We start from the raw sequence: 18,042 nt of genomic DNA on the forward strand, positions 1-18,042 counted from the left end.
AATAAGACATAGATCTACAAGTTTGTAGTTTCGACCGAAACCCGAAAACCGAGGGAACTAGGTCGTCCGGCTAGGTCAAACTAGTATTTCGGAATCCAGCAAGTTGCAATAAAACGCAATATATATGGAAATAAATTGGGTAATATGTACCAACCCTAAAAGACTATTGAATGTGACATATTAGTAACATTAAAACCTAATTTACCTAGAATGCATCGAGGGTCGACATCTTAGGTTGACTAAGGAAATAATAGAATTCAGTGAATTAATTATCAAGCATTATCATTAGAGACAGTTTAACTGAGTACTGAAACACTTCAAATTGTGTTTCTCAGTTAGCAAAGACTCAGGGAAAGGGAAGGAAACACTGAGTCAAGGCCAGGAGACGGTTATCAAAGGTTTGTGCACAACAGTTATTTCTTTTGAATTTTTCAATTGAAATAAATTATGACTATTTGTATATTATTGTTTTCAATTATGGAAATGTGTTTGAATGGATACTTATTGCTTGAAAAGCATTGTAAATGGTTTGAAACTGTGGAAAAATTTATTTAGTGTAATTTGTGAAAATTGAAGTTAATTATGAATTGTGTTGCCATTTTGTGAATGAAATTATGACTTTGGAAATTTATTGGATTCTCACGAATTATTTGAATAAAATGTTTGGAATTAATTTTATATTCACACTTAGCATGACAGTATCACATTATTCCTCCTCCATTTATTGGGTTGAGATCATTTATTTTCCTCCCTCTCTGGCTTGCTAGTTGAGATTGAGATCGGATGAGTACTCATTATATAGCTAAAATCCTCCCTCATTGATTTCAATTAGTGGGGTTGTAGATTGCGTTGTCGTGGTGTACAACACGGCATTGATGGGAAACTTTGTGTCATGGCTTAAGTTGTGTATGGATTAGCAACACTGTGTTTATTAAATTATTTGACTCAAAATTTGGCAAAACTGTATTCTTCAATTATTTGATCAAATGGTGTTATTGACTGGCAAAACTGTATTATTCAGTTATTTGATCAAATAGTGTTATATGAACTTGTAAATTGTAAAATGGAATTGTGAATTGTCAATAAAAGATTTATATATCGCATTTCAAATTGTTATTATGCACCACTGAGTAAATTTTACTCAGCGATAGCTTTTCATTGTCATGCAGTAGACAGATCGACAGGCAAGATGGCCGCTAGTACTACACTAAGAGATCATCGGGGTATATTTAGTATACCATAGTTTGCATCTTATGTTGTAATGTATGTTCACTGTATGTATATAGTGTTCTTGCTTTTAAGCAGTTGTTGTAACACCCCAAAAATTTTAAATTTATGAGTATTTTTGGTATTTTAATTTTATTTGAATTTTAGGAATTTTTTTGAGATTTTTCGGATTTTAAAAATCGGGTTCGATTTTCCGAAAATATAAACTTTGATGATTTTTAAAAATTAATTTAAAGACCATGTGGCAAAACTAAAAATATATTTGGAGTCTACGTATTTTTCTGAGTTTTATAGAATTTTTTCGGAATTTTTGGACCTCGTTTTCGGTCCCGAGGCAGAATAAAAATTCAAAATTTTATATTTCGAATCGAATCGGCCGAATCGAACCGGACCGGATCGGACCGGTCGAATCGGACCGGCCATTTTCCTTCTTCCTTTTTCTTCTCCCGCGCGCATCGCCTCTCTCTCTTTTCTCTCTCGTTTCTCTCTCCGCCTAGCCGCCAGACGCACGGCCAAAGACCAGCGCCGCCACCAGCCATGCCGGCCGCCCCAAACGGCCGGAACGCCAGCGAACGCCCCCCAGCGCGCCGTGCCGCTCCAGCTTCCTCGGCCAAATCCGGCCGATCCGGCCACCGATTGGACCGGGTCTTGTGTCCAAAATCATCTACTCGGCGAGAGCTTTCCATAGACACCAAGAACGCCGAAATCCATCGAGCGGATTGTCCGATTTTTGCTCGGGAAGATTTTAGCCCATTTCGACTATTGGGCTAAATTTCTCGAAAATCGTGAATCCCACGAGAAAACCGAGGCCACCAGCACGCTCCATTCGTCGAGAGCTTCGCAACGACATGAATTTCGAATTTTTCCGACACAGTTTTTCGGTGGGTCCCACGGAACTTCGCAGTGTATTTTCGACCATTAAATGAGCTTAGAAAATTCTGAAAAATTTATGTACTAACCCCCGTGTTATGGGCTTCGTGTAGGTATCCTCGATTCGCGGAAATTTGATGATTGATCGTCCGCAAAATTCACCGCATGCACTGCATCAAAAAGTCTCCGAATTGGGCCGAGGTTTTGGCTAGCCCCCCATTGTCAGACGTCCCGAGCGCGTCCCCGAAGTCGGAATCGGCAAAGGTAAACCCGAACCTAGTTTTTACGTAATTTTCTAGTGCTTAAATAGGATTAAAAATCCATAAAATATTCGTGGTAGCTTAGAAAATTACGATTCTTTTTGCAATAGCTTAGTAATATTGCTAAGGACCGCGGGGCAAAGTTTTATAATTTTTAGAGCTTGTTTGGGCAGTTTTTGTAAAAATGATCAATAATAAGGACTAAATTGAAATTTTGCGTATTGTGATGGATGATTGATTTGATGGGCCCAGGAGGGGCTGTGAATATGATTGAACTGTTGATATATGGATTGTGAATATAGAAGTGCGTTTTTAACCCTTTTGCAGGTTGGGTAGGTCCTAGGTATAGGGGAGACTCTGCCGGATTTTCGGCACGACTTAGGACGTACTTGATATTTTTCTTTGTTTGTATTGAGTCAAATTTATTAAATAGATGTAATGTAATTGTCAGGTGAGCCGGGACAGCCTTCTTCCTCCGCCCAGCCGCCACAGTAATTTGTCGTCAAGTTTGTGAGTAGAATATTAATTTTAATTGTAATTTCGATATTATTATATGTTCAGCATGCCCATGCATCACTTATATGCATATATTTATGTAGTTAAACTCTAGGCACGATTTATGATGCATTGATAAATGTTAAAGTGCCATGTATGTTGTTGTGGTAATTTGGAGCAGTGTGCGTGCGTTGGCGTGCGTGTGATGTGGTGTGGACTATGGATAGGACGGGTAGACACGGCTTGAGTTCTTCGCTGGGACCCGGTCCTTCGGGGTAGACACGGCTTGAGTTCTTCGCTGGGACCCCGATTTGGTATTTAAGTGGAAGTCCGAGCTGAGTTCTTCACGGCACGGGTTGGATTTAAGAGAGCTGTATAGGGGATCAGCTCCCATATATTATGATTGATGTTACAGGGTGCGTGAGTGCTCCAAATTACCTTTTTGATGTTATGATGTGAAGATGTTGTTTATGTTGCATTTCACTCTACAGGGTGCATTAGTTCAGATAGTTATAGAGATTATAGTTAAGATTGATATTTTACTCTCTGAGTCGAACGCTCACTCCTGTTCAAAAATTTTTACAGGCCACAGGAGGATATTTTGTTCTGGGTTAACCTGCTTTTCTCCTTCGCAGGTGTTTATCAATAATTGTGTAATTTTATTTACTCTTAGAATTTCCGCATGTGTTAGCAGTAATTATTTGAATTTGGTCTGTAATATTATATTCATGTTGGACCTGTAAACTTAATATTTTAAGTCTGTTTTGATGGATTGGATGAGGGAGCTGAGCTCCCATTTATTATTATGTTGATGAGTATGTGGAGGGTGAGCTGAGCTCCCCAATAGATTGTTTATTGTGTTTACAGGTCGGGTGAGTCGAAAACTACCCGTTGGAAAGTCCATTTATGGCGGACTGTCCGCTTGTTTTCTTGAAATTGGGCCCAAATGGGCCTTAGAGTTAGGTTAATGAATAGTTAAGGCTTACTACGGGCCTCGGGGCTTTAGTGCCTGTGTCCTAGTGAGTCCGCCCATAGGTTGGGTCGTGACAGTTGTAAATTAAAATTGTACATTGAAATTGTAAAATAAATTGTAAATTATTTTGGGCTTGTAAAATTTATACTATATTTCTTTTATCTCAGTCTTTGAAAATATTGAAAAATTATTGTGGATTTGAGTTGAGAAAAATATTGAATTGATCAAATATTGGAGTTGAGATTGAGAAATATATTTGAAGTGCTTTTTACAGGTTTTTGAAGAACTGCTTTATTCAAAATATAAATGGCACTTTGCCAAAATTTTTACAAAAATTATTATTTCTTCAAAGGTTTTAGTTGTTTCACTTCAGTTCAAAATTTTTTTTTAACACCTGTAAATAATGCTCACCACTGTAAAAATAAGTAAAAAAAGTTTTAAAATCTCTTGTAGTATATTTAATGGGTTATCAGTAGACGAAGTTGGTAATTCATTAGGTATACTACGGGATCATGTCATGCCTTACAGAGGGATAGGATGTGACATTATCAGACACGGTTGCCTGTAACCAAGGAATATATTTTGAAATCCCCTTTATTTTAGTAAAAGGATTATCTCATCCAGTAATATTAGGAAACCCATTTTTACACATGCTGTACCCAATTAAATCAATAACATAAAAGGGAATTGTTTCTGAAATAGAGGGAAAAGAGATTATTTTTGAATTTATCTCTTTACCAATAGAAAGAGAAATTGATGTGCTTAAAAGTAACATCAAGAATAAAGAAAAATTTATAAATTCTCTAAAAAGAGAATTTAGGATACAAAACCGTGGAAGAAAAGGTTAATGAACCTAAAATACAAAGAAAAATCAAAAGTTTATGATGTGAACCTTGAAGTAATTGGTAACTTGAAAACCCACATTCAATAATTAAAGGAACAATATGGAAAGCACCAAATCAAGATGTATGAATTTGATTCTTTAAACCAGCACAATCAGATTGCTGTGTAATTCAAAGAAAAATATCAGAAATGGGATTCTTGACCTAATTCATATGGAGAATGAATAAACCAAGAATATTATGCACATTAAACCTTGTAAGATAGAAATCTCAGCAAGTTAATGAGCTTCACAAGAACAAAGGCAACAGCCAATTTACTCAGTAATAGAGGAGAAACAATCTTTCATTAATATTCAAATTGAGTCCTCCACTCTCTCATTACACTTGTATTTATAGTCTCTTGGCTCCAAAGCTAAAGACAAAAATATCCCTACTTTAATAACAGCTGCAAGGAGCTTTAAGTCCAAACAAAAATTAATCTATCAAAAGACTAAAAACTCCTTACAAAAAGTAAATTTAATATAGCAGCAAATAAGTACATTTAAGTCCAAAAGAGGGGTGGTTATAACAGCAAAGAATATTCTTTTAAAAAGGTGCCAACAGATGCATGTACATGGGTTGGATCTGGTGCATGCATGTCCACAGGTTATTCCATGTAACCTAATACTCCACATGACACCTGGTCACTTCCAAGCTTAATTTTCACCAAATTTAATCCTTTATAATTTTCTTCATGCCATTCCAGCTTATAATCCTTGCTCCTTAAGATTTCACAAATTAAATTCTGAAGTGATTTAGCTCTAACTCTAGTAATTGGACCTTGGATGAATTCCTTTGGCGTGGATGTAGCTTAATTCTCATCAGTTTACATGATAAAATGCTTAATAGCATTTGTGCTGACATTCCTAATGCCTTCTGGGCTAGAAAAAGACATGTGGTTAATCTACCATATGAGCCCGACTTTGATGAAAAAATGATACCAAGGCCCGGCCCATTGCAATGGGTCCAAGACACCTAGAAATTTGTAAAAAGGAAATTGATGACCTCGAAGCAAAAGGGCTTATTAGAAAAAGTCAAAGCCCATGGAGCTGTCCAGCTTTTTTTGTTAAAAATGCTGCTGAATTAGAAAGAGGAGTTCCTAGACTAGTCATCAATTATAAGCCTTTAAATAAGGCCCTTAGATGGATCTATCCATTGCCTAATAAAAGAGATCTGTTAAACAGACTCTACGAGGCTCAAATATTTTCAAAGTTCGATATGAAATCTGGCTATTAGCAAATCCAAATAGTTGAAGAAGATAGGTATAAAACTGCCTTTACTGTATCATTTGGGCATTACGAATGGAATGTGATGCCATTTGGGCTTAAAAATGCCCCATCAGAATTTCAAAAGATTATGAACAAAATATTTAATGCTTATTCAGCATTTGCAATAGTATACATTGATGATGTTCTTATTTTCTCCAGAACAATAGATCAACATTTTAAGCACTTAAATGTGTTTATCAAAGTTGTAAAAATAAATGGTTTAGTAGTCTCAGCCAAGAAGATAAAACTCTTCCAGACTAAAGTAAGATTTTTAGGACATAACATAGAAAAAGGATCTATTATTCCCATAGATCGAGCCATTGAATTTTCCGATAAATTTCCTGAAAAAATAAAAGACAAAACCCAATTACAGAGATTTTTAGGTAGCCTCAATTATGTTGCTGACTTTTATAAAAGTTTAGCACAAGATTCCAAACCACTTTTCCAAAGATTGAAAAAGAATCCAATACTATGGACCCAAGAACACACCTTATCTGTCAAAAAAATAAAACAAAGAGTCAAATCATTATCCTGTCTGGCTATTCCTCATCCTAAAGCCTTTAAAATAGTGGAAATAGACGCATCTGACCAAGGATACGGAGGCATTCTAAAATAAAGAATTACCGATAAAGAAATCCTGGTTAGATTTACCAGCGGTATATGGACAGGACCAAGAGTTAATTACTCTACTATTAAAAAAGAGATCTTATCTATAGTTCTCTGTATACAAAAGTTTGAATCTGATTTATTAAATCAAAAATTCCTTATAAGAGTTGATTGTAAGAGTGCTAAAGAGATACTCTTAAAAGATGTTAAAAACATTGCTTCAAAACAAATATTGGCTAGATGGCAAGCCATCTTATCTGCATTTGACTTTGATATAGAATTCATCAAGGGAGAAAATAATTCTTTGCCTGATTTTTTAACTCGTGAATTTCTTACAGGACATGAGTTCAAAGGCACCAATGACTCCCTCAAAGCGAACCCATGAGGTATCGCCTCCTCCGCCTAAAATGGTGGATAAACTCAGAGAAGATGCTTATGCTGTCAGCATCGAAGCTAATAATGCAAAAGAGGTTAATTACCCCTACATCCTTATTAGCTATTGTTTCCTTATGCCAATGCATAAAAAACATAAGGACCTAAAACCTTATGAGGTTGCCAATTTTTACACTGAGCACCATACAATGAATCCTTATTTACTCAAGCACTACACTTATTACCAAGCCATCTTAATGGCGAGTTGATTGTCTTTTCTCCAACAGAAAGGTCCGCTAATGAGTAGGCATTCAGCAAATTCATAATTAAAAGGATAATATCCTATGATGAATGGGGAGATTCTCTATTCAAGCAAAAGGAATTAAATTTCGGAAAACCCAGGTACTTTAATTATTTTGATAATATACAAGCCTGGACTGGAGCCTTAATATATGAAAATAGGCAAAGGAAGTTTAGCTGGTTCATACAGTTCTAGTTAGACAAAGATTCTTGGGAATTTCCCTCTTGGTTCTATGAATGGTTTTTCAATTGGGGACTTTTTCCTCTAGCTCTTCCTAATAAGGTAAGAGAAGTTTATGAGCAGTTTGCTGACTTGAATAAATCCTTAAAGGATCCAAGACTATTATTCACTATCCTATATAAAATTTCCTGGATAGTTAGATGGGATTATATTATCTCAAAAAAGAAATATAAAAAATTTTTTGAGTTTTCTACAGAGCATGTTCTATGGTTAACTTGAAGAGTCCTAATTAAATGGTGGGATAAATGTGAGTTCTTTGAACCGCCTTCAATCTACTCCTCCAAAGGACTAATTCATCTGGCTAAAAAGCCATCAGTATCCAGTCCATCAGTCTTTTCCAATCTTACTGACCTATTCAAAGATCTACTCAAGTCAGTACCAAAAGACGAGCTTCGCCGACAGTTGTTCAATGCATTATCAGAAGATGACAAAGAAGCCAGCTCAAAAGTTGCTAGCTCAAAAGCAAAAGATTCGGCTGAGTGTTCAAGAGCCCACGATAAAGAAGAAAGTGATGGTGACACTGACATGGAAGGACAACACTTTGAAGACAGCCAAGACCCTTATGGACTGTAGAGGGTACGAAGATTCTTATCAACACTAAAAGTGTCTGTGTTAGATCATCTGTCATGTCTAAAAGACACACTACTGACAGCCATCCACTACTGCTAGCCATCCACTCATCCTTGCCTGCCACTAAAAGTGACGTCCTCAATGACTCCAGAAGATTCTCTCCAGCTCCAATAAGAAGGACTCCCAACCTGCTCAATGAAGAGAATGCAGTATGCAATAAAAGTCTTTAAGTTTTTCTTCGTAAAAGTTCTTGCTCTAAGTTTCTCTATTCCGCCTTCTGTTTTGTTCAAAGTGTTCTAAGTGTATACTGTTTTATAAATAAAATATATGGTATTTTCTCAATCTCAATCTGCTTTCTCTCGAGTAAGTAATGAAATAGATGTGTTAATTAATCAAGCAAAAGAACTTAACCAAGAACTTGAAACACTATCCTTGACTACTATGGATCTTCTTGGACAACCATCTGGTAAGTATGATTACTGGGTTTACTATTCTTCTCCACCATCTGCAAACATACCAAGCTCATCCATTACCCCTACTGATTGGGATGATGACTGTAGCTCTGTAAGTATTACTATTTAAAGACTGTTCCATAGCACTGTTCATTATACTACGATAAGTATGCTCTGCACTTGCCCTAAATAGGGACTCTGTGCATCAGAAATCTCTTTATTAATTATGTTTACTTATGTCTACTTATATTGAGCGTCTTGTTTTTTATTTATTATGCATTAATTTAACTGATAGACTAGAAGTGGAAAATCTTAGAGAAGAACTAGTGACAAATGGCACTGATCTATACAATCAACATCTAGAAACCCACACCATCTATTGTGATTATCGAGAACATGAAAGGACTTTAGTGTTGTTCCGTGTTATTACAGGTCTCTTAGATATCTGGTTAAGAAATAATAATTTCTAAATATTGTATTAAATGTTTCCCATCCTTTCTCTTTTCTGTTTTCTGCCATCTTCTTTCTCAACAAAGTGGTATATCGGATGGAAACTAGTAAACGCTTGAGCCCTTCATTGGTGGAAGGTAGAGCAACTTCTAGACACAACGCCACGTGCTACTTTTAGATCCTTCACTCTCAAGTGGTATCAGAGCCAAGTTAGTGATAGAAGTAGTCATAAGTTCTAGTGAAATCCAAGTCGTGTATCCTACAGCCGGAGAAGCCGAGAGAAAGGCGTGTTAGGCAATTGGAGTAACATCATTGACAGTGATCTAGAACAAATGGACAAACTATTCTCTAGCTTGTCTGGTAGCTCTAGGAGTTCTAGGTTCGAAGAAATTAAAATATTCAAAACAAATTCAATTAAAAAATAGTTGTGCACAAACCTCTTTTGTCGACTCAATTTACTCAAACTTTCATTTCTCCTTCGAAGCTCCCTTTCCAACTGAAACACATAAATTTAAAGTGCTTCAGTATCCATTTCTAATACTTAAATTCTAACAATTTCTTTGCAGATTTATCCTACCTATTACAATTTATAAATCTTAGGTCTTTCACATTTTTGTGTATGGTGGCACTATTCATGGCACTATTCAAGTCAAAATGTTGACTTTTCTATACTTACCAGGTTTGTTAGTTCTAATTTCACTCATATACCACATTTTAGGTGTCAATTTTATTGGTATGATTGCCAATTCAATTCCCAAGTCTCCTAAGAGAAATTATAATTTTTCAGTTTTGGTTCCCTATTTTCTACTATTCCATTGGTCTGGTTTCTTTGAGAATTTGGCTAAGTGTTTTTTATCAAAGTTGTTCCTTATTGTCTTAGCTTTGATTTCCTTTTTGAATCACTCCATTTGGAGTTTTGTAGCCCAAGTTATGCCTATTTTTCTAAGGCTGGCCGAATTGGTCCAAACCCAGAATTCTAGGCACTTTCTTGGTTCTAGCAATTTTGGTGTGCTGACTGCAGGTGAGTTTTTGGATAGATTATGGTTAAAATTTGGGTTTATTTTCTTCATGAAAGTTGTAGTGCTATGTCTCAGCTTCCCATTGGTATAAGATTCAGGTCATTTGAACCTTCTTAAACCAATTTATGGTCATTTAGCCTAATTGTTCACTAAGTTATTGTCATTTTCTGGGCATTTTTCCTGAATTAAAAATGGTCCATTTTGTGTCTAGTTTCATTCCCAATTGACCTCACATCAAATTTTCAGTTTTGATCCCTGAAAGGGACCTAGGTCAAGCTATCAGAATTTGTACACTAACCAATCCGAATTACAATTTGGTTCTAACAATTCACACACACCACAAATGGTCACAATTGACCATTTCTCAACTCAAGTAAGGTCATTTGCATCCATTGACCATTTTCTACAATTTTTCTCCCAAACCTTAAGTCAAGAATCCTAATTTTTCCAAGTGTTTCAATTTATACAATTAAGGTATCTAAACATTCTCTACACACTTAATTAGGCTTACATACATAATTAATTGAACTAAAATACTTCAATATCTCATAATCCCATGGCTGCTAAAAATTCACACCTCCCATACATCCATGATTTTCATGGTTCTTTGCATAATTTCATTACATTTAAACTTAAATTCATAAATTTAATAAGAATCTAGGCCTGAAGTTGCACTTACCTCAATTTGTGAATTTCCAAAGCTTCTATCTCTCAAATTTCCTTTTCTTTTTTTTCACTTTAATCTTCAAATCAAAGCTCAAGGGTAATTTTTCCTTAAGAGAGTTGTGGAATTAATGGGGATTTTAGGGTTGTGAAAGCTTAATATAAGTTTTCATGGTGGAAGAAGAAAATGAGAGAGATGAGAGAGAGATGAAGACGGCAAGAAGAAGAAGGAAGGAAGAAAAAACGAATTTCTTTTCTTTAAATTTTTGGTTGGCTCCTTTTTATGTTAAATTATCTCCCAATTTTCAAATTTTAGAAATTAACATTTATTAGGTCATAGTGATGTCATAAACTTTTTGATTTTTTGATTTTTCACTTCTTTTTCATTTCTTTTTCATTTGTCTTTTCAATTTAAATCTATATTTCAAAATTTTCATTTTACAGATTTTATTGGACAGTTAGGTCGTGAGTCACCTTTAGGGGTGAATTGACCAATTTGTGCCTCGCCGGTCTGATCCAGTTTGTAAGTTATTCAAAATTTCTTTCGGATACCTGACATAATTATTTGACCTGCTTAAAAAATTTTTTTCATGATTTTCTCTTTTCCACTGTGTTCGCAATAGTCCTAAGAACCGTAGCGTCATATTTTCCGGTTCGAAATTTGAGTTAAGATTGACCTCGTAGTCATTTCCTAAGAAGGTCACTCATCGCTGTGACTCCCGACTCATTTAAAATTTTATACTTAACTATTTGGCAATTGCTAATTATTTGCGTTCAGGGCTTATCTAGTTGTCTTAGAAGTGATTCTAATCCCCTTAATTGTCCGAACTGATACTGGTCATTGGAATAGTAAAATATACTAGGCTATGCAAATATGGGTGTTACAATTCTCCCCCCCCCCCCCTTTAAAATAAATTTCATCTCAAAATTTTACTTGGTATCAGTCTCTGAACAGCTGTAGGTGCTGTCTCCTCAGTACTTCACGCTCTCAAGTAGCTTCCTGGCCTGAATGATGGTTCCATAGCACTTTAACCAATACTATTTACTCATCGATTGCTCACATCGTGTGCCAAGTTTCTTATGAGCTTCTGTCATAAGTTAGATTCAAATTCATTTCAATTTTAAAGGTAAGCAAATCTGTGTGCTAGTGGATCCACTTTTTCTAGGACCTCATATGATCCTATAGCTGAGAACTTAGTTTTACTCTTTTCTTATCAAATCTCTTGATCATTTGATGCAACCTTCATTTTAGTTTGAAATATTTTAGTCTTTTCTTGCTGTTATTTTAGCAATTATTTTTCTTTGTAGCCTTTTTTTTTTTTAAATGACCTTGTTAGTCATATATGAACTGCTTATCTCTTTATTAGCCATAGGTTCATAACCATTATCTTACCATCTCCATTTATGACCAAGGCCTATGTGCCATTTTGTATTATCTTGTTTGCTTTTGTTTAACTTATTTCTTTCTTGATAAAATAGTTCTGGATATCGTTACGCGTCTTAAGTAGGTTGTTTGCCCTAGTGGCAATTCCTCATCTAGTGTTTTTTCTCATTTCTTACTGTTTTATTTGTTTCTTTTTTCATTCCACAACTTAACTTTGATTATTTTATTTGTCAATCTTATCTTCTTCCTTAACTTGACTGTCGAGTCATGATTTAGCACCTCTTATCATCCTTAATAAATCCGCTATACTTCAATATTACTTTGATTTGGTCCTCTAACTATTCTAGTCAACACTTTAACTAATATTCATAATGTTTCTTTATTACATTTGCACCAACTATTCTAATTTTTACTTCCACAACTCTTTTATCTATCGATATTCTATAGCTTATTTTGCACTGATGTGTAATCATTACTTCTTTTTGTACTGAACTATAACCTTTCAATATTCTAACTTTAGAGTTTTAAATCCCGGGTTAGGATTTTCAGACTCCCTTCCAATAATAAAATTTTGTCCCCTTAGAATATTACCAAAACAAATGTCATTTGCAATAATCCTCATCTTAGTGCACTATCGGGTAGTACGTAGCTCTACACAATAATCTCAAGTCAGTACTGTAATCTGCAGCTTACTATACAAACATCAAGAATATTGCATAGTTACTACGATACATCCTAATAGATCAAACTTCCCTATATCTTATTTCTTTCAAATCCACTAATATCTTAAACTTATTTTGATTATGGTACTCACTAACATCTATTAGCAGTAATACCCTTACCCGCATCTAAGGTAGATATATTACTATAACTTACTTTTAGATCCTCTTGCCTTACCTAATTAGGCTTACTAATTAACTTTATAATTTATCGTAGTCTAAGAGATGTCTCTCACTAGAAACTTTTATAAAATTAATTCCAATCACACTTATTATCATAATTTTTATCCTAAAAGATTAATCACTAACACATAAAAATTTATCACCATGCAAGGGAATAGCAGTAGAACATATAATTTTAGCATTAGCATATAAATAAGTAGAGCCGAAATCAAATAGTACATAATTATTCCTTTCAAAAGTTAAGAACGTATTAGTAACTACATCTGAAGTCTCTGCTTCTTCCCCTCGATGAATGGCATTCCATCTTTCTAGTGTATTCCTCTGCTCGGGTTGGTCCATTGTGTTAGGATTACCCGTAGTGCTGTCTCTACTTCTGCCTCTGCCCCTACTGACTATTAATGAGCCTCTAAAATCAGAACCTTGGACTGATTCCTCTGGTGTAGTATGTGGCATAAATCAACGTGCGCTAGTACAATGTCGGGTGTAATGCTCGATTCTACCACAATTGAAGCAGACTCCAGTAACCTTATAGCAAATACCCTCGTGTAACTTGCCACATACCTCACAGACACGGATAGGGTAGGAACTTCGAATTCTTTGCCGACGGGTTCTCGATTGCTTCCAACTTAAAGATTCGCCTCTGTCATATCTATAAATTCGGGGTTCCTCAAATTCTTTTCTTTTCCCTAATTGCCTATTCGAGTTCTGACCCATAGATTTCTTACTCTTTTCTATTTCATACTGCCTTTGTAGGGGTTGAGTCTGTACTTGGGCTTGAGCTTGAGTTTGAGCTTGGGCTGACAAACTATCAGCCATTTGTTGGAAGAAGGTGGCCATTTGCTATGCCACTTGTGTAGTGATTTGTACCGGTGGAATTGGTACAATCGAGCCTTCGACACTCAAGGAGCAGAGGCCTCCCCTTGTACCTCAACCATATCTGATTGTTCTACTGGTTTATTCCCCTTTTCCATTTCTATTCACAAAATCTTCTTTTCTCGGGACAACCTACACAAGGAGATTTCTCTCCGTCAGTTAATATTTATGATATAAATATACTATATGTATCAAACATTTGAGCAGTTCTAATTTTCAACAACATATTTCAAATTCACAGTTTAAAAATTACTTTAAAACCATTACTCTGATACCGCTAAACATATCACACCCTACCCCTCAGTAAGATGTAACATGGTCCCGTAGTATATCTAATGAATTACCGTACTTCGCCTACCGGTAACCCATTAAATATACTACAAGGGATTTTAAAACAATTTTCTTACTTTTTGAAGGTGGTGAGCACTTTTGATAGGAATTAAAAACTTTTATTTGAAGATAAACCACATATCAAATTTTCAATTAACTTAAAATTTTCGTAAATTTTATAAAAATTTCAGCAGAGTGCTATCTGTATTTTGAGAAAACCAAACTTAAAACCTGCAAAGAAATACACTCCCAATGTTTTTAAAATAACTACAACTCCAATACACTCATTTTCATATCCTCATTCATCACAATCAATTCAATTCACTTATCAAGCCAAACTCATCATAAAAGAAACCATCCATAATTTTTAGTTTCCAGAAGAAAGTAAATAATACATTCATTAAGGTACTAAAATTATTGTTACAACTAAATTTGCATTTCCATTACATTTCCAAAATAACATTTCAAAAATTTTATACATCTGCTCAAATAATTTACACACATATATTTACATGTATAATCAAAATTTAATATATAAGGGTATACATATAATATACCCGAGGCTAGTCACAAGCAGTCTATAAGGTGCAGCTGCAGGAATCTCACTCAACTGCTCTATCTCTACTCTCACTTGCGACAGCATACAAAGTTATCGCTAGAGTGATGAACTCAATGGTACACAACTATAATTTAAAATGTAATAATACATTGATAATAATTATACCAAAAATTTTGGAATCTCGAAACTTAACCAATTTCTAAATATCAAAATTTTCATTGCCAATAATAATAGTCACTTGTTAAATCCTTGATCAAAATTTCAATTTGTCAAATCGTAACTGAATAATAAAAATAATTCTTACAATTATGGAAATAAACAATTATTTTAACAAAATTATTTGTGTATAATCTGATATGAACCTGCCTAACTTCACCTCAAAAGCTAGCTCACAAGGAGAGGTTTGCAAACCCATATATATAACACCCAAGACCTCTCTGCAGAACTGATGTGGGACTCATCATTCCTGACCCCTTTAGACTAAACGTCCTCGTGAAGCAACCGGTGTCATGACTCGTTCACCCCGACTTCTCCCAAAGAACCTAAGGGAACCTTTATACATGGCCCACCGACTACAAAGTGAGGATCTGATACCAAATGATATGAACCTGCCTAACTCCACCTCAAAAGTTAGCTCACAAGGGGAGGTTTGCAAACCCATATATATAACACCCAAAACCTCCCAGCAGAACCGATGTGGGATGCATCACAATCTCATTTAAAATCATAATTTCTTATCAATCAAAATCCATTCTTCATCTCACTAACTATGCAAGACTACTCCGAAAGGGCCATCGTCGGGGGCGATTCTAACTCCCTATGATCGGGGAGATCAAACCGCGATTCTAACTCCCTATGGTTGGGGAGGTCGAATCATCGTGCACAGTACTCAACACACTAATGAAACTTTCGATGGGCCAATAACAAATACTTAGATCTAACCTCTAATAAGAGGAGAATCTAAGCCTGTGCACATACCATGGTATTCAAAATAAAACAAAGCTAACTCCATTGTCTCATTAACAAATGATATAGAGACGGGTAATAATCTAGTCAAGCATCTATAGTGAGATATAAAACCATATCATGCATTTCTTTGTCCTTTTTGTGGGCATAAATCACAACACAATATTAATTCAAGATCAATTCCAATATTCAATAATTTTTTTATGCTCATCACAGTCCAAAACAAAATTTTATATTTTATTCATGCAAATTGCCCGTCACAATTCAAAACATAATTTTTCTAGTCCAAAACAATAGTCAATAATTGTTGAAATAATATTTCACAAAACTAAACTCATGTTTGCTATACAAATTTCAATAATTATTGAAATAAATCCTATAATTGATAAACATAGTGCATAAGGAAAAATAAAATCATTTAATTACATAAAATATTCAAAACAAATTTAATTAAAAACTAATTGCGCACAAACCTCTTTTGTCGATTCAATTTACTTAAACTTTCGTTTCTCCTTCGAAGCTCCATTTTCAACTGAAATACATAAATTTAAAGTGCTTCAGTATTCATTTCTAATACTTAAATTTCAACAATTTCTTTGCAGACTTATCCTACTTATTACGGTTTATAAATTTCGGGTCTTTCATATTTTTATGTATAGTGGCACTATTTATGATACTATTCAAGTCAAAATGTTGACTTTTCTATACTTACTAGGTTTATTAGTTCTAATTGCACCCATATACTACATTTTGGGTGTCAATTTTATTGGCATTGATTGCCAATTCAATTCCCAAGTCTCCTAAGAGAAATTATAATTTTTCAATTTTGGTCCCTTGTATTCTACTGTTCCATTGGTCTGATTTTTTTGAGAATTTGGCTAAGTGTTTTCCATCAAAGTTGTTCCTTATTGTCTTAGCTTTAATTCTCTTTTTGAATTACTCCATTTAGAGTTTTGTAGCCCAAGTTATGCCTATTTTTCTAAGACTGGCCGGATTGGTCCAAACTCAGAATTCTGGGCACTTTCTTGCTATTGGCAGTTTTGGTGTGTTAATTGCAAGTAAGTTTTTAGATAGGTTATGGTCAAAATTTAGATTTGTTTTATCCATAAAAGTTGTAGTGCTATGTCTCAGCTTTCCATCGGTATAAGATTCAGATCATTTGGACCTTCCTAGACCAAGTCATGGTCATTTAAGTTACTACTGTTCATTTGGTCATTTTTGTACAGGACAGTGTGCCTAATTCTGGATTTGGCCTAATTGTTTACTAAGTTATGGTCATTTTTCTGGGCATTTTTCCTAAATGAAAAATGGTCCATTTTGTGTCTAGTTTCATTCCCAATTGACCTCACATCAATTAGGTTGGTAAATTTTCAGTTTTGGTCCCTGAAAGGGACCTAGGTCAAGCTGCTAGAATCTATACACTAACCAATCCGAATTACAATTTGGTTCTAACAATTCACACACACCACAAATGGTCACAATTGACCATTTCTCAACTCAAGTAAAGTCATTTGCATCCATTGACCATTTTTTATAATTTTTCTTTCAAACCCTAAGTCAAGAACCCTAATTTTTCCAAGTGTTTCAATTTATGCAATTAAGTTATCTAAACATTCTCTACACACTTAATTAGGCTTACATACATAATTAATTGAACTAAAATATTTCAATATCTCATAATCCCATGGCTGCTGAAAATTCACACCTCCCATACATCCATGATTTTCATGGTTCTTTGCATAATTTTATCACATTTAAACTTAAATTCATAAATTTAATAAGAATCTAAACTTGAAGTTGCACTTACCTCAATTTGTGAATTTCCAAAGCTTCTATTTCTCAAATTTCCTTTTCTTTTTTTCACTTTAATCTTCAAATCAAAGCTCAAGGGTAATTTTTCCTTAAGGGAGTTGTGGAATTAATGGGGATTTTAGGGTTGTGAAAGCTTAATATAAGTTTTCATGGTGGAAGAAGAAAATGAGAGAGATGAGAGAGAGATGAAGACGGCAAGAAGAAGAAGGAAGGAAGAAAAAAATGAATTTCTTTTCTTTAAAATTTTGATTGGCTCCTTTTTATGTTAAATTATCTCCCAATTTTCAAATTTTAGAAATCAAACTTTTTAATTTTTTGATTTTTCACTTCTTTTTTATTTCTTTTTCATTTACCTTTTCGATTTAAATCTACATTTTAAAATTTTCATTTCTCAGATTTTATTGGACAGTTAGGTCGTGAGTCACCTCTAGGGGTGAATTGACCAATTTGCCCCTCGTCGGTCTGATCCGATTTGTAAGTTATTCGATATTTCTTCCAGATCTCTGACCTAATTATTTGACCTGCTTAAAAATTCCTTTTCGCGATTTTCTCTTTTCTACTGTGTTCGC

General features: G+C 34.7%; 1 long non-coding RNA gene across 1 annotated transcript; it reads left to right on the forward strand.

Moving 5' to 3' along the window:
- Window positions 1–2,275: 2,275 nt before the first annotated feature.
- Window positions 2,276–3,658, forward strand: LOC131176618 (uncharacterized). Its single transcript, XR_009146609.1, has 3 exons — window positions 2,276–2,361; window positions 2,809–2,867; window positions 3,438–3,658. It is a non-coding gene; the product is annotated as an uncharacterized LOC131176618 (long non-coding RNA).
- Window positions 3,659–18,042: the final 14,384 nt, after the last annotated feature.

This window comes from Hevea brasiliensis, unplaced genomic scaffold (assembly GCF_030052815.1).
Source record: "Hevea brasiliensis isolate MT/VB/25A 57/8 unplaced genomic scaffold, ASM3005281v1 Scaf188, whole genome shotgun sequence".
In the NCBI taxonomy this organism is placed as follows: Eukaryota; Viridiplantae; Streptophyta; class Magnoliopsida; order Malpighiales; family Euphorbiaceae; genus Hevea; species Hevea brasiliensis.